The sequence below is a fragment of the Pleurodeles waltl genome, chromosome 11, assembly GCF_031143425.1.
Source record: "Pleurodeles waltl isolate 20211129_DDA chromosome 11, aPleWal1.hap1.20221129, whole genome shotgun sequence".
Lineage (NCBI taxonomy): Eukaryota > Metazoa > Chordata > Amphibia > Caudata > Salamandridae > Pleurodeles > Pleurodeles waltl.
This window is the reverse complement of record NC_090450.1, coordinates 703053684-703069040: the sequence shown is the minus strand read 5'-3', so window position 1 is coordinate 703069040 and position 15357 is coordinate 703053684.

Genomic DNA, 15357 nt, shown 5'->3' with positions numbered 1-15357 from the left:
AGGGATCCTATACTTCCTGAGGAAGGCCATTGACCCATTAGGGTTTGATGGATGGCTGAAACATCGTGGTGGATGGATATTGGAATAAATAAATTCCTAAATATCCCTCTTGATTTTTAATCATATTAGGGGTACTCACATTAAAACAGTTATAAGTAAACCTCTAGGTAATTGCATCCTGTTGGATCCTCTTCAATATTCAGTCCTTAATATATGAGATGCTAATTTTGACTGAGCCTAGGCAGGTGAATAAACAGCCGAGTGTGGAAGGGACTCCAGTGATGAAGCATGCCACAATACATGAGTGAAGTTTCTTTGTCCAAAGTATGAATATGGTAGACAAGTGAAAGGCTACACAAACATGTAAGTATTTAACTGGTTTGCCTTTATTATGCGTGTGTAGACAGCTCATCTTCAATCTTACGTCTCCCCTTTATAGAAACTATGCTGCTCATGATGGAGGCATGTTCATGGGAAGACCTTGCCCTGAAAGAATTTACCTTTTGAATCTGTAGAAGCTTTTAAAAAATATAGTGCTTACATATTGGATGAAATCTTTGGTCTCTGGTTGGGTACTTGTCCTTTCTATGGTGTGCAGGTATGATCTCTACTTCCTCCTTCCCTTTCCTAGTATGTTGTGGTGTAGATTGAGATGGTGTGAGTAGGGAGTTGGCTTGAATCCCTGAAAAAGTTATTGAATCGGCAGTTATGGAACCATCATTTGTTCCTGAGGTCAGTTTCACTAGCTGTCTCAGAGTTAAATTCTGCGAAATCCTTGCTGAGGTCAGAGTGTTCAAAACAGCGTGGTGATTCAGCTATATATGGTCCGGTAGTCATCGCATTTGGAGAAAGCTGGGGTAATGTTCTTGGATTGGGATTTTCTTCTTCAGGTGTCATCTCTTATAACTAACTGTGGGTTCAGGTGTGGGACTTTACTGAACCACTTTGGAGCCTTTGGGGATTTAGTTCTTCTTCATCGCAAACTGTTCAGTGTGTGGTCAGGGATCACTCATGGTATTCCAAATGGCATGGGCCTCCATCTGGAGTCATTGTCTCAACTTAGATTTTACTGTCAGGACAGCTCCTGTCCATAGATGGTGGTTTTTGTTCTATAGTTGAGTATCTGTTATACATAATTTACACCTACAGTGCGGGTGTGGGCCACTGGCCGATGCCCACACTACCTCCCTGGTGTGGGTCACGACCAGTGGCCGACACCAGGGAGGGGTATACCCCGGGAGACATGTAAGATCTTCTGTGTTTTTCCTTCGCCCCCTGTGCCCCTTTGTGACGTCAGCGCACCGCGAGGCGTGCTGATGTCACTGTTTGTTTTCTACATCAGAGTAGGAAACCGCTTTCTGCTCCAGTGGGGAAAACAGCCCCAAACAGCCTTCCCGATGTTCGGGAAGGCCTCATTTGAAAGAGGAGACACTCCCCTTTCAAACAAGGCCTTCCTGAACCGGTTTCCTGACCCAGGTGCGCTGGAAACCCCCACTAGACACCAGAGATTTCACTTGAGGGGGTCGGCCCCCTCGGCAAACTGGCCGCCCCACCCCCGGGGGGCATTAAAAAAAAAAAAAAGATAGGTTTACCCCTGGGGGTGCGATTGAGTTTAATTTTTTTTTTTTTTAAACAAATAAAAAATAAAAAAAATGACAGAGGGTCGCCCGTGAGCAGGGCAACCCCCTGTGAGGGCAGTATTTTTTTTTAATAGTTGTATGGTTTCCCTGGGGGCCACTATGGTCCCCAAGGAAACCATACAGCTATTAAAAAATATATAGATCTATATATATATATATATATATATATATATATATATATATATATATATATATAGAGAGAGAGAGAGAGAGAGAGAGATATCTCTATCTATAGATAAATATATATATATATATATATATATGTATATATATATATATATATTTGTCTATAGATAGATCTATATATATATATATATATATATATATATATATATATATATAGGTGTGGTTTTCCTGGGAGCCGATCGCAGCCCCTAGGGAAACCACACACGCGTTGATAAAAGTGATTGCTATAGCGATCACTTTTGTCAACGCGTGTGGTTTCCCTGGGGGCTGCGATCGGCCCCCAGGAAAACCACGCCCAGATATAAAAGTGATCTATATATCAACTGTAGCTTTTAGGCAGCAATAAAAAAGTCAAGTAAGTCTTGTGATTATGTTTCTGCTACAAAATTATCAGACTTTTGTCTAGTGGCAGTTTTGATGGCATAAGGTAGTGCAGAAGGTTTAGATGCCTACTGCAAAGATTAAATCTGTATTTTATGGAAATAGCTGAGTACTTTAGTAAAGTCAGCCATTACCTGTGCTATAATACAAATGAAATGTATGTGCGGGGGCTCTGGAGAGATGAAGGGCACTTTTGCTGGGTGGTAGTGAGGGAAGCGGAGGAGGAGGTCATCGGAGAGGGAGCACCAAAACTGATTGTTGGACTGGGCGCTAGAGGTGCTAAAGACTGTGACAATTGGTATGTGACAAGGTGAAGTAATAGTGTGTCTTTTTCTGAGTGTCTTGAAAGAGCGTGCTGATTGAGGGAAGAAGTGAAGGTAAGGTGACCTTTACTGTTGCACGTATCACACACACACCCACCAGCAATTTTGTGACTGTCTACGTAGGTTAGTGTTTTAGAGGAACAGTTTAGCCAGTAGCAGAGATGGCATCTCGTTGGATGACTGCTATTCAAGCCCTCACTCTGGTTATATAGGACAGCTCTGAAGTAGGGTCAGAGACTGAGACAGCAGATACTGAGACAGTATCTGTGGGATAAGACAATGGCGCAGACTCTGGGTGTGGTTTTTCAGTCGGAGGAATCCCATTCGATAACTCCTCTTCCACTGATTATGAGGGAGGTGATGAGGACAGTCCTGCTGTCCCTTCGCAAGCACAGTCTATGTAGCGGGACAATAGCGGGTTAGCCCAACCCAGAGAGAAGGTGCATGGGCAGCAAGCACAGAGAGAGTGCTCTCTTGGGAGCTACCCAATTTAGTTCAGCCCCAAATTCCACTGGCCAAATCGTATTGTGGAGACATCAAAATTATCTATCACAAAAAAACCTGTTTTTTTAAGTCAGGCACCTACGTTTTTGGTCCTGCGCTCGGCGGCCTTATAGGGAAACCTACCAAACCCAGACATTTCTGGACACTAGACATCCGGGGGAGTCCACAGAGGTGTGACTTGTGTGGACTCCCCAAAGTTTTCTCACCCAGAATACCCTGCAAAGGTGAAATGTTGAATAAAAACTATTATTTTCTTGCATTTCTGTCACACAAACCACAGGAATATGCTGGGATCCACAAAATTCCTACCACCCAGTGTTTCCCCACCTGTCCAGATAAAAACGCTACCCCACTTGAGTGCCTGTACCTAGTGCCTGCATCAGGACTGGATCACCCCAGGGTCAACAGTAGCCATCATGTAAGGACCAACATTGACGTTGTGTGATCTATTCCTGCGCGGGCACTGGGCCTACCCACACAAGTGAGGTACCATTTCTATCGGGAGACATGGGGGAATGCTGGGTGGAAGGAAATTTGTGGCTCAACTCAGATTTCAGAACTTTCTATCACCGAAATGTGAGGAAAAAGTGTTTTTTTGGCCAAATATTGAGGTTGGCAAAGGATTCTGGGTAACAGAACCTTGTGAAAGTGCCACACGTTACCCCATCCTGGGTTCCTCTAGGTGTCTAGTTTTTAAAAATGCACTGGTTTGGTAGGTTTCCCTCGGCTGAGCTAGAGACCAAAATCCACAGCTAGGCCCTTTGGAAAAAACACGTCAGTTTTCAATGTAAACATTTGATGTGTCCATATTGCGGTTGGGGCGTTTCCTGTCGCGGGCACTAGGCCTACCCACACAAGTGAGTTACCATTTTTATCGGGAGACTTGCGGGAATGCTGTATGGAAGGAAGATTGCGGTTCCTCTCAGATTCCAGAACTTTCTGTCACTGAAATGTGAGGAAAAAGTGCTTTTTTTGCCATATTTTAAGTTTGCAAAGGATGCTGGGTAACAGAACCTGGTCAGAGCCCCACAAGGTTTCCCTAGGTGCCAGCTGAGCTAGAGGCCAAAGACCAAGGCTAGGCACTTTGCAAAAAACAGATTTGTTTTCTTCGGAAAAATGTGATGTGTCCACCTGGTGTTTTGGGGCATTTCCTGTCACGGGTACTAGGCTTAACCAACACTAGTGAGGTACCATTTTTATCAGGAGTCTTGGGGGAATACTGGGTGGAAGGAAGTTTGCAGCTCCTCTCAGATTCCAGAACTTTGCGGCACCGAAATCTGAGGGAAAACTGTTGTTTTTGCCAAATTATGAGGTTTGATAAAGGATTCTGGGTAACAGAACCTGGTGAGAGCTCCACAAGTCACCACATCCTGGATTCCCCCAGGTCTCTAGTTTTCAAACATGCACAGATTTGGTAGGCTTCCCTAAGTGCCGGCTGAGCTAGACGCCAAAATCCACAGCTAAACACTTTCCAAAAAAACACGTCAGATTTCAATGTAAAAATGTGATGTGCCCATGTTGTGTTCCTTCCTAATGTAATACAGTGTGTAAAAAGACATCTATTTGAGAAATGCCCTGTAATTCACATGCTAGTATGGGCACCCCAGAATTAAGAGATGTGCAAATAACCACTGTTTCTCAACACCTTATCTTGTGCCCATTTTGGAAATACAAAGGTTTTCTTGATATCTATTTTTCACTCCTTATATTTCACCAAATAAATTGCTGTACATCCGGTATACAATGAAAACCCATTGCAAGGTACAGCTCTTTTATTGGCTCTGGGTACCTAGGGTTCTTGATGAACCTACAAGCCTTATATATCCCCACAACCAGAAGAGTCCAGCAGATGTAACAGTATATTACTTTTGAAAATATGATATCACAGGAAAAGGTTACAGAGTAAAACATGGAGAAAAATTGATGTTTTTTTTCACCTCAATTTCAATATTTTTTTATTTCAGCTACTATTCTCTGTAGGAAAACCTTGTAGGATCCACACAACTGACCCCTTACTAAATTTAGAATTTTGTCTACTTTTCAGCAATGTTTAGCTGTCCTGAATCCAGCATTGTTTTCACACCCATTTCTGTCACTAACTGGCAGGAGGCTAAAAGCACACAAAAATAGTAAAAATGGGGTATGTCCCAGTAAAATGCCACAATTGTTGTTGAAAAATGTGGTTTTCTGATTCAAGTCTGCCTGTTCCTGAAAGCTGGGAAGATGGTGATTGTAGCACTGCAAACCCGTTGTTGATGTGATGTTCAGGGGAAAAAAACACACGCTTTCTTCGGCAGCCCTTATTTCCCATTTTTCTGAGAAAAACCAAATGTTAGCTGTATTTTTGCTAATTTCTTGGCCTCCTCCAGGGAAAACCACAAACTCTGGGTAACTTTAGAATCCCTAGGATGTTGGGAAACAAGGACGCAAATGTGGCATGTATAGTGTATGTGGATAAAAAGTTATGAAAGCCTAAGCGCAAACTACCCCAAATAGCCAAAAAAGGGGGGGAAGGACCAGGAGATAAGGGGTTAAATTTACTGGCACTTAACAACTTATTGATTACTGAAACCTCCTTATTTTCTCTGGACCTTTCCAGGGTTGGGTATCTTCCTTGATGTTAGAAATTAGGTTTCTGGTTGACAGAGGTATGCTCCCTGTTCAACCAGGAACCACAATCCTAGTCAGGGTAAGTCAGATAGACTTTTTTAAATTAACTTGTGCTTACCCTCTGGTAGCTTGGCACAGATTTGGAGACAATGTGTAAAGTGTTTGTGCAATATTTACAAAAATTACTCAGTGAAAACACCACACAAAAATAGTCCACACAGGTTAGACAAATATAGCTTAATCTAATGAACAAAATAATACAAAAACTACAAAAATCCCATAAGTAGAAGTTGAGATATGAATATCTGCAAATGTAATGCTTAGGAGCTTAAAGTGCCAACCGGGCTATCTGGTCATACTAGACTGGGACAAACCTGAAAATTCAAGTCGACCATGATGAAGCGTGGGTTGGATACAGGGACCAACCTTGTCCTGTTGAAAAAGTACCTTTGGGATGGAGGATGCGTCAACGTCGAAGGTCTGATTCGAGGAGCAGAGGAGATGATGCGCAGGCAGTGCATTGCTTCTGATCTGTGCAGTTAGGCACGTATCATCAGTGAACCGTTGTGGATGAAGATGATGCATCATTGTTGTGCTGCGCAGCCGGCGATGTGGAGGAGAGATGCCGTTGCCAATGGCGATGCCTCAATTCCGAGCAGCGCAGCTGGCACTGCAATATTCTCGTCCTCAGAGGCGATGCATTGAGGAGAGATGCAGCAGATTCGATCACACAGTGACGGTGATGTTTGGGTTTTGTAGAGACATCTCCGGAACCCACTTGTAGTGTCCCAGGACTGGACTGACACCCTTTGGCTGGGCAGGAATCACAGTTAGCAGAGTCCAGGGGCTGCTGCTGGGGTGAGTGAAGTTGTTGATGTCCCTGAGACTTCATAACAGGAGTCCCATTGGTTCTGGGGATGTAGAGATGCAGCTCCAGTTCTTCTCACTTACAGGCAAGGAGGGCAGCAGGGAAGGCACAGCAGAGCAGGGGTCCACCAAAGTCCAGCAGAGTCCGCAGAGTGACAGTCTCTTCAGCAGCACACCAGTCCTTCTTCCTGACAGAAGGTCCCCAGGCCTAGATTTGTACTGACTCAGTCAGAAGTCTAGTTCTTGTGTCCAGTGGTGCCTTTCAAGTGGGGGAGACTTCAAGGAGATGACTAACAAATTTAGGAGTTTTTCACTACCTGAACATGTAAAACAAAAAAACACATGTCCAACTTTTTAAATACGCAGAACCCTGCCAATGGCGCTGTCTAGGGCCTACCTTAGGGTGACCTATATATATTAAAAAGGAAGGTTTGGGCTTGGCAAGAGGGTTATATTGCTAGGTCGACACAGCAGTTTAAAACTGCACACACAGGCTCTACAATGGCAGGCCTGAGTCATGTTGAAAGGGCTACTGAAGTGGGTGGAACAAGTAATGCTGCAGCCCTCTAGCAGCACTTAATTTAAAGGTCCTGGGCACAAGTAGTGCCCTTTAGTAGGGACCTATAACTAAAGTAAATATGGCAATTATGGATAAACCAATGTTATCATGTTTTAAGCAGAGAGCGCATGCACTTTAGCACTGGTTAGCAGTGGTAAAGTGCCCAGAGTCCTAAAGCCCACAAAAACAAAATCAGCAAAAAGGAAAGGAGGAAGGCAAAACGTGTGGGGATGACCATGCAGAAAGGGCCAGGTCCAACACTTTGCCCTTCATCTTCACAGCATTCTTTATTACTTCTAGAGGTACAATTACTGCAAATAGAGGTTTGACCATCACTGATACTGGGTCAGTGACATTTTTGATGTGTAAGGTCATGGGCTATCACAGAGAGTCCTTGAGGGATCTTGCCTCACCTATGAAGCTCACAGATCAACAATTTTAACACACCCACACAAAAGGGATATCATCTCTCCCACTCTACTGGCCTTCACTTGGACAAACCAAATCAGACTCCAGTCTGTGACAGAAACCTCTGAAATATTTCGATTTCTGAAGATCACTGCAATGGCATGGTAATGGCAGACAGCGCCATAAAAATGTCACATAACAATGTTCCGCTTTCCTCATTTGCTGAAGTGCTGCTGTGGCCTAGGCAAGTATGGGCAGACTTGCCTCTCTTGGTGCTGCTGTACAAGTATTATTTTATTTCAGTAAGAATGGCCAGCATGCGTTTGGGATATAGATCTTCTTTGCTCCGTGGAAGGATTGAGGCCTCTTTTTTGCTTGTGTACATCTTCATGACTGAAAGGTTGCGACTTGGAATATGGGCAAACTCAAAGTTATAATTTCGTGATGAAGATGATTGTGAGACGGTTTTGTAAAGTATGACATAAACCCCCTTTTGAACCCCAAACTGAAGGGGGTAAAGGCCTAATAAACAGGTAGATCGTCCTCTGTTTCTGGAAGACAGGGAAGCTGGGCTACCTGAGGACGGAGAAGGAAAAGCTATTTATAGCTTTTGGGAAAAAATAGGATAAAGCTCTGTCTCTCCTGGCGGATTCTGGATTATCGAGCTAGTAAGAAAGAAGTCAGATTTAAGAACTGACACATATGGAAGGACTCTATTATTGGATGCTGGGCTGAAGTAACATTGGGCCTGCACTGCTACACGGAGCCAATGAAGTCTGGTGGCATGTTAGGATACAGATTCTCTCCGCGTAACGCCCACAGTGAGTACCTTGTTTGGATTTTCACCATCAAATACGTGGGGAGATTTAAAGGGGCTACCCAGAGTAAAAAAAAAAAAAAATTCTTCCCAAGCCCTGAGTAGCTAACAATAAACTTGACTATGCATTTAAGAATATTGCTTTGTGTGAAGGTGGCTGCTTGAGTTTTAAAATGTCCTGTGTCATCATTTGCAAGCTGCCCCCTTTAATCAGTGCTTAGTTTGGTGGTTTCATGTGGGGGCCACAGGCAATTATTTTTGGAAACCCCACTTATTTGTCTTCATCAGACGTTGACCCAGAACAAGGGAAAGAAAACACAAAAGGGGGAAATAATAGGTTGTCTAGATGTCCCAGATTTGACTAGAGGGTCCCAGTTTTTGAAGGAATGTCTCGGCATTCCTACACTTTCTTCTACAACCAAAAAATGGCCCATTCTTTAAGGGAGGGTCGGGTGAACCTGCTCATTAATCACAGGTTTGTGCAGGCTTACATTTCAACAGGCCCTCTCAGAAACCTGGGGACAGAAGTTCACTGGGTGTAACTCTCCTGCTATGCTGGATTTAATGAGGTGTAAATAGGGCTGCAGGCCTGTACATCAAGGTCGAGTGCACCAGCTGGACCCAGGAACACTTCGTAGAAAGGGGAGAGAATGAGAAAAATAAAATAAATAAAAACATAATATGTGTGTCCGTCTTTATATATGTGTCTTTGTGTTTATGTATATATGTGTGTGTGTGTGTATATATATATATATATATATATATGTATATATATATATATATATATACACACATATATATGTGTTAGAAATGGGTGGAGTGTTAGAAATGGGGTCTCTGGTTGGCAGTCAGTTTGCACTCTGTCCAAGCTGGGACCCTCACTCTAGTCAGGGTAAGGGAGTTACGCCCCTAAGATAACCCCTGCTCACCCCCTTGGTAACTTGGCACAAGCAGTCAGGCTTATCTCAAAGGAAATGTGCAAAGTATTTGTACCAAAACACACAGTAATACAGTGAAAACAGTCCAAAATGGACACCACACCAGTTTATAAAAATAGCCAATATTTATCTAAATCAAACAAGATCAAAACAACAAAGATCCAACACACACTAGTCAAGTTATGAATTTTTAAAGTAAAAAGAGTCTTACTCCATAGAAAACAAAGTAAACGTTGTTTTTACACAAAGTATCTGGTTTGCGTAAAAAATAAAGCCACACAGGTGAGCGTGCGTTGGGAAAGTCAGCGATGCTTCGATTCCTTACTCGCAAGTGATGCCGTGCATCATTTTTTTTCCAGTCCGGTAGGCGATGAGTCGTTTTTCTCTCCCTCAAGAAAGTGATGTGTCGATTTCCAGACAGGGCACCTTGGATCCACGCAGGTTCACTACGATTTTGACACCCAGCGATGATGCATGGGAAATCCGGCCGCACAGTGATGGAAAACCGTGCTGCGAGGGGTTGCGTCGTTTTTACCGCCATGTTGCAGGTGGTGCATCTAAATTTTCCTCGCACAGCTTCCGGTGCGTTAATTTCAGTCCTTGTTCTACCAGCTTCACCTTTCAAGGACCCTGGGACTGGACAGGGCACCACTTGGCAGGGCAGGAGTCTCAGCAGAGAGTCCAGGTGCTGGCAGAGGAAGTCTTTGACGGCCCTAAAACTTCAAAATAGGAGGCAGCTCAGTCCAAGCCCTTAGAGACACTTCACAAGCAGGAATATACCACAAAGTCCAGTCTTTGTCCTCTTTCAGGCAGAAGCAGCAACTGCAGGCCAACCCAATAAAGCACAGGCATAGGCAAAGGGGCAGAACACCTCCTCCAGCTCTTCAGCTCTTCTCCTTGGCAGACGTTCCTCTTGGTTCCAGAAGTAATCTGAAATTCTGGGGTTTTGGGTCTACTACTTATACCACTTTTTGCATTTGAACTAGGCAAACTTCATAAGAAAGTCTTGGTTGTTCACAAGATCCTGCCTTGCCCAGGCCTGGCTCCAGACTTACACCAGGGTGCTTGAGACTGCATTGTGTGACGGCAGGCACAGCCCATTCAGGTGTAAGTGACCACTCCTCCCTCCACTCCAGTCCAGATTGCCATCAGGATATGCAGGCTACATCCCAGCTCCCTCCCTTGGTGTCACTAGAAGGGATTCACAAACAGCCAAACTGTCAGTGTGACCCAGACAGGGAATACGCAAGCAGACACTGTCACAGAATTATTTAAGCAAGAAAATGCCCACTTTCTAAAAGTGGCATTTTCAAACTGATAATTTAAAAAACAACTTTACCAAAAGATGTATTTTTAAATTGTGAGCTCAGAGACCCAAACAACATAGCTCTATCTGCTCCCAAAGGGAAACTGCTCTTAGAAGATATTTAAAGGCAGTCCCCATGTTCACCTATGAGAGAGAAAGGCCTTGCAACGGTGAAAAACAGATTTGGCAGTATTTCACTGTTAACACATGTACAAACACTTCAGTACATGTCCCACCTTTAACATACATTGCATCCTGCCCATGGGACTAACTAGGTCCTACCTTAGGGGTGCCTTACATGTACAAAAAGGGAAGTTTGGGTCTGGCAAGTGGGTACACTTGTCACATCGAATTGGCAGTTTAAAACTGCACACACAGACACTGCAGTGGCAGGTCCGAACCATGTTTACAACGCTACTCATGTGGGTGGCACAACCAGTGCTGCAGATCCACTAGAAGCATTTGATTTACATGCCCTGGGCACCTCTTATGCACTTTACTAGGGACTTGCTAGTAAATCAAATATACCAATCATGGAAAAGTCAATTACACATACAATTTACACAGGGAGCACTTGCACTTTAGCACTGGTCAGAGGTGGTAAAGTGCCCAGAGTACCAAAAATAGCAAAACCAAAGTCCAGCACACAGTCAAAACATAGGAACCAGAGGCAAAAAAAGACAGGGAAGACCACCCCAAGGATGCCAGGTCCAACATTATTTTTTTTTGTAGGTCACATGGCATCTTATACACGAACATATATATGTATATTCACTGAAAAAAACAAAGGTTACAGGGACATTATAGTTAGGTCCTGAATTTATTTCCACAAAACCAGAGAAATTCAGCAGTTATAGTTACCTGAGCTAACTATAACTTGGGCCACTGTAACACACTGCTTATGACATCACATATCACATCACTCATGACATAGTCAATGACATCACCAGATCTTTGTACATGTGGCCCCAAGTCATTTGGTCCTATTTCTATGTCTGTGCCCGTCCTAGTTTTTCTTGCTGAAAATCTGGTCACCTTAGGGAAGAAGGATGAAGAGAAAGGTGGAAAACGAGTGAAAAAAAGAGAAATCATGGACGTAAAAGAACGTGCAGGAATTAGTTTGAGGGGCAGTGTGTCTGGTGCTGGATTATAGATGCATGAGCGGGAATCATGACTATGCAGCCATGATATTTGAAACCACAACCTGCGGCAACACCCAAAGCAGCTTCTGAGATAAGGTGTGGGTCCTAGCACGTTTTATTTTATGAATCAAGCACTAACTTTCATGCAGTCCATGAATGAAAAAAAAATACTTAATGTATAATCTTCATTTATCCGAATTCAAGGCTTTGGTACTCAGAGCTTCGGTTTTTCCCAGCCTGTTCCCTGGCACAAGTTTCTTACCTGTCTCTTCCAAAGGACTCACCTCATAGTAAGAAACCCGATGCCTGATGTCAGCCTCTGAATAATAACACTATCTTTAGGGGTCTAACATAGGCCCCTGCAGCATTTCTGGTGCAGTGGTCTTATTCAGCCCCAAGCCTATGAAAATCTGTGAGATATTGGAGACTAGGGCCCCTTACTACATCCTGCAGGGAGAGGGGCATCATTTTGCATTACGCCACTGCTTCCGGGCAGCCAGCACATGCAAAGTAGGCCCTTTCATGGCTTTTAGATTTCATAACAGAACGGGGCTCACCCTTTTATTTTCAATAACTTTAAATGCCAACATTTGTTAATTCTATGTCAGGACCGGAGGCTCAGATTATGCTTCTCTATGCTTTATTATTCCAGCAGCCAATCAGATATGTTTATCTTAAACAAAACATATCCCATACTTCAATAGATCACATGACCAACCATAGAGAGGAACATATATATAAGGCTGTAACTCTAAAATCCTTCCTCTTTCTTTGCTGCTTCCGCAGCCAGTTAAGTGCCATTAATGGTATTGTGAAATTGTTTTGTACTTGCTGTTATTGCTGTGCACTGTCAAGCGCGCGCTGCGCTCGCGTTTATTTGTTTTTCTCTGGTGGAGTGGGAGTGGACTGCAAAACTTCACGCCCACAGTCCTATTTTTAGTCCCTCAGGACTCGGAGCGCATGCGCTCGTTTCTTCCGATTATCGCATGCTTCACTCAGCGCGGCGGTTCTCAGAGACCAGCGATCCAGCGGCAAATTCAACAAAAAAAAAGATAGAAGTAAAGTTCCTTTTTCTCTCAGAGCCCCCTGCTTGTGTGGCTGAATATCCGAGCGTTCTGATTGCTGGCCTCTGGTTCAGAATCAGTTCCAAAGTGCTCTTCTTGCTACCTTACGCCCTTAAGCTCTGGATTGCTCAGGGTTGTAAAATTTGCATAGGCTCTGCCTAGAGTGCTGCAGGCAGCTCCCTCCACGCTTTATTGTTCATCTTATGCCTGCTGGGGTTGTGCACTCCCCCTGGCTGTAGTCCTTGGCTACCCCATATTTGGCAGTCCTTTCGGACCCCTCAAAAAGAAATTATGGCTCAATCATATTCCTACGATGAGGATGAAAATTTGGGTGGTGACGTTCCCTCTTTAGAGGAAAACCTGGTTGGGGCCTTAAATAACAGTGTTCAACTCTCTGTCAATAAAGCCTTAGCGAAGGCTCTTGGACCCCTTACCCAACATTTTGAAAGTTTGCCCGACATAAAGGTTTGCTGCATCCCCACCTCACTCCATCAGATGACACGCAGTCTGGACAACCGACTACCTCTAAGGGTAAATCAAAAGCCAAATAATGGGCCCATTCGGAAATCTTCGATACATTTTCAGCCTCCACTCAGAAAGAACATGGATATAGTGCCTCCAAAAAACAAGATTGGCAAGGGACTGATCATTCGTCAGAACAGTCAGCCTCAGATCCTGCGTCAGATTCTGACTCAGATCAAGGGGACCATCCTGGCCCAAGTAAGCGAAAAAAGGCTGACAAGTCCAAAGGCCAAACCTCAAAGGTTCCCCTAGTTTTGACATTAAATCCTGAACACGTTGTCCATCCTCGCTCGTCTAGTTGGACTCCGCCTCCTGAGGTGGAGGCATACATCCAAGAACACATCAGAGCAGGTTTTGATAAGGAAGTGACAGCCAGACTTCGAGCAGAGTGTCCCAGGCCGGACCTGGAAGGAAAGGTCACTGATACCCCAGATATTGATCCTACAATGGTCACTTTCATGAAGAAATGGTCGAAGGATCCTAAGAAAGGCCTAGACCACGCTTGGAGGTCTTGTCAATACAAGTTACTTGATTTATCAGGTCCTCTCGCAAAGATTCTGGAGCTGGCCTTCATGACTTAAGAATCTAACTCCCCTATTGATTCTGATATTTTAGTGGGATGGGCTCAAAGAGCTATATGCCACCTGGGTAATGCTAATGTGGCAATGTCCACAGAACGGAGATGATCGATCCTAATGCGAATAGATCCCCAACTGAATGAACTCGCTACCTCGGAGGCAGGGCCAGTGGCCCAGGGACTTCTTTTTGGAGCTCCCTTCATCAAGGATCTTTCCAAATTTGCAGCTACATTTAATTCCATAGATAAAGCCCAGTTGTCTCTGAAAAAGGTATTTTGAGATACTCTTTTTTGAAGGGCCGGACGTATGCAGGGCTGCTCGTCGGGCTGTTACCATTACCAAAGCCCCAGACACAAGTCCTTTGGCCGGGGACGAGGTTACGACAGTGGGCAAGCTACATATCCAACTTCTACTCCACTCGTCCCTGTGGGGGACGGGCTAGATACAGCAAGAACTACTATAAAGGACAGCAGAATGTCTGGCAAGAGTCCTCAATGCAGGTGTGAATTATTCCTTATACAGAGGTTATTCTTGGGGGCAGAGTTCAGTTATTTTTGACAGAATGGCAAAAAGTGACCAAGGATCCTTGGGTGTTGGAGACAGTGCATGGCTTCAACCTGGAATTCTATCAATCCCCTTGTAAGAAAGTACCATCTTGCCTGGCATGTTACCCCTATATTTCACTGTATATATGTTGTTTTAGTCTATGTGTCACTGGGACCCTGCCAGGCAGGGCCCCTGTGCTCATAAGTGTGCCATGCATGTGGTCCCTGTGTGATGACTAACTGTCTCACTGAGGCTCTGCTAACCAGAACCTCAGTGGTTATGCTCTCTCTGCTTTCTAAATTGTCACTAACAGGCTAGTGGCTAATTTCACCAATTCACATTGGCATACTGGAACACCCTTATAATTCCCTAGTATATGGTACTGAGGTACCCAGGGTATTGGGGTTCCAGGAGATCCCTATGGGCTGCAGCATTTCTTTTGCCACCCATAGGGAGAGCTGACAATTCTTACACAGGCCTGCCAGTGCAGCTTGAGTGAAATAACATCCACGTTATTTCACAGCCATTTACCACTGCACATAAGTAACTTATAAGTCACCTATATGTCTAACCTTCACCTGGTGAAGGTTGGGTGCAAAGTTACTTAGTGTGTGGGCACCCTGGCACTAGCCAAGGTGCCCCCACATTGTTCAGGGCAAATTCCCCGGACTTTGTGAGTGCGGGGACACCATTACACGCGTGCACTGTACATAGGTCACTACCTATGTACAGCGTCACAGTGGTAACTCTGAACATGGCAATGTAATATGTCTAGGATCATGGAATTGTCACCCCAATTACATTCTGGCATTGGGGGGACAATTCCATGATCCCCCGGGTCTCTAGCACAGAACCCGGGTACTGCCAAACTGCCTTTCCGGACTTTTCACTGCAGCTGCTGCTGCTGCCAACCCCTCAGACAGGTTTCTGCCCTCCTGGGGTACAGCCAGGCCTGGCCCAGGAAGG